This window comes from Montipora foliosa, chromosome 3 (assembly GCF_036669935.1).
Source record: "Montipora foliosa isolate CH-2021 chromosome 3, ASM3666993v2, whole genome shotgun sequence".
NCBI classification, from domain to species: domain Eukaryota; kingdom Metazoa; phylum Cnidaria; class Anthozoa; order Scleractinia; family Acroporidae; genus Montipora; species Montipora foliosa.
In genome coordinates this window covers 56,567,080-56,569,579 of record NC_090871.1, presented here as the reverse complement: position 1 = coordinate 56,569,579, position 2,500 = coordinate 56,567,080, and the positions used below count along the sequence as shown (strand labels likewise).

The following is a 2,500-nucleotide window of genomic DNA, read 5'->3' as shown; positions in this document are numbered from 1 at the left end:
TTACTTTCGACACTTAATTAAAAGCCGCTCTAAGACCAAACGCTCTCTAATTTAGTCTTACAAACAAACGGAAAGGTCGTCCGTAGGAAGAAAAAAATAACAGACACATAATTGTTGACGGAAATGAAACTAGTTACAAGCGCAGGATTTTTCTGAAATCTTTATATTCAACAATTTACATGAAGTTAAGTTGCTGGGAGTGACGATTGACAATAAGCTCACTTTTTCTTCACTTATTAAATTGGTTCTTAGTAAAATTCATGCAAAGATAGCCGCCTTGCGCAGAATTAGGAATTTTATTGATGGTGACACTGCGCTTAAAACTGTATAAGTCGTACATTCTACCTCATTTTGACTATTGTAGTCCTGTTCTAATAGGAATTAATCAAACTTTATCTGATAAGTTAGAAAATGCCAATTATTACGTACTTGGAACTCTCTTCAATCTACCTAAGACTCTTAGTTAAGAGCAGATCTTGTTGCAGTATAATTTAGATTCCATTAAGCATAGGCGTCTGGTCCAAGCTCTGACACTTGTGTACAAAGGCTATCCCAATTTTAAGTAATATGTGTAGAATCAAAAACTATGCTTACAATCTTCGCGGCAATGGTAGCAGACTCGATCAGCCGGCCACCAATGCTAGTTTTAAACACAGATATTTTCGTAATTTGCGTGCCGCCTCTGGAACAATATACTTTTGCATGATAGGGAGGCCCCAAACCTTAAGAATTTTGTGGCCAAACTAAAGAAACTTAAGTTAAGCCAGGACGAGTGTCGTTGTAATTCCTGCTCTAATTAGATGCTATTTTAAATTTATAGTATGGATAGGTAATTTTATAATAGATTCTTGGTTTAGTATTTTCTTAATTTATATACCATTTGCGTTGATTGTTAATTTCACTTTACAGTGCCCCCAATTTAGTGCTCCAGCGCTAAATCGACTAGACGCTTGAATAAAGATCCTTTCCTTTCCTTTCCTTTGTAGCTGGAACGTCGTAAATAGCAGCATAGACATTAGGAAGAGAAAACAAAATTCATTCATTTCATCCATTTCTTTCACTTGCCATGAATGTTCCAGTGATTTCACACTCTCCAGGTGAACAGGAGTTCCCATCTTTGAACGAATCGACCAGCTATGGAAATGTCACAAGGCCACTTGTCAACGTTTGATCTTATGAGTAAGAGAGTTTCGGGTCATCCAGCTGTATGGTTTAAAAGACAACTCGACCAAGATGTGAGCATCCTATGCTTACTTCAAGTTTTTTATCTTGAACGATAACAGGAGGTCAGGTGTGACACGTTTGTGGCTTTAATGAACTAATCATGCGGAAGGGTGAGAAGAATTGGCCAAATTAATAAATAAATTTGATACGTTGATCTCAGATGGCGAAAAAAGTGTGTGCCGTATGTTGGGGCGTGATAATGACCGCAAGTTGTTGATGTTGGGTATATAAGTATATAATAGGGCTTGTCCGGGAGTCGAACCCGGGACCTCTCGCACCCAAAGCGAGAATCATGCCATTAAACCAACAGGCCTTTACACTTGCACTTTGTGTTGCCAATTACTATATCAGGAATTGAAAGGAAACCATTCCACTGGTCGTAATGTTGTGTGCTTTGTCTGAATGGTGTCATTTGTTAATCACCACGTGAGTGAAGTAGCCGTGTTGAGGCAATTGGCGTTTAACAGGTACCGATGGTCAGACCCAGACGAACCGAAGGAAAGTGTATTTCTTCAAATGGAGATTGCAGGACTGCAGGTAGTTGGGCTGGAATAAACAAGGTGTAGTATAGTTCAAAATGAGAATGGCCGTTTGGCTTCAAGTATAGGTTCCTTAACCCTTTCAGCCCCGATAGTGCCAAATGGCACTTATAGATTTTACTCTGTCTAACGCCAGACGATTTTACTCGTCAATGGGGAACCCCTCGGGGCTTAAAGGGTTAAGCTAACAGCGTGAAAAAACTATGTCCCCGTTTAACCCTTTCAGCCCCGATAGTGCCAAATGGCACTTATAGATTTTACTCTGTTTGACGCCAGACAATTTTACTCGTCAATGGGGAACCCCTCGGGGCTTAAAGGGTTAAAAACGCTTTTTGTTTTAGGTAGGACTTGAAGAGAGGAACTCTATCGAATCTTTTCCTCGGCCCAGAGGCCAGAACTGTCTCTGTGGCGCAATCGGTTAGCGCGTTCGGCTGTTAACCGAAAGGTTGGTGGTTCAAGCCCACCCAGGGACGCTTAGTTTTGATTGGCATAGGCCAGCTGTAGGCAAACAAGTCAAAGTTGGCCATGACTAAGAGACCAATCGGAAGATCACTTCGTCACCTTCGTCAAAGCGAGTCAATGTGTGAGGTCTTTGCCTTGAAAGCGATTTTTATTCATCTGTAGAGTGGATTACGGGCGTTTTTCGGGTCAACACTAATAGCTTTAAAAAATGGAGGAATCCATGTGTCCTGAAAAATCAGCAGGAGCAGCTCATTCCGCCGTAGGGCTGCATTTCT

The 2,500-nt window shown here is 41.0% G+C and overlaps 2 non-coding genes across 2 annotated transcripts; one reads left to right on the top strand and one right to left on the bottom strand.

Moving 5' to 3' along the window:
* Positions 1-1,465: 1,465 nt before the first annotated feature.
* Trnap-ugg (transfer RNA proline (anticodon UGG)) lies at positions 1,466-1,537 on the bottom strand. Its single transcript has one exon. It is a non-coding gene; the product is annotated as a tRNA-Pro (tRNA).
* Positions 1,538-2,162: 625 nt separating this feature from the next.
* On the top strand, positions 2,163-2,236 carry Trnan-guu (transfer RNA asparagine (anticodon GUU)). Its single transcript has one exon. It is a non-coding gene; the product is annotated as a tRNA-Asn (tRNA).
* The last annotated feature ends 264 nt before the right edge of the window (positions 2,237-2,500 follow it).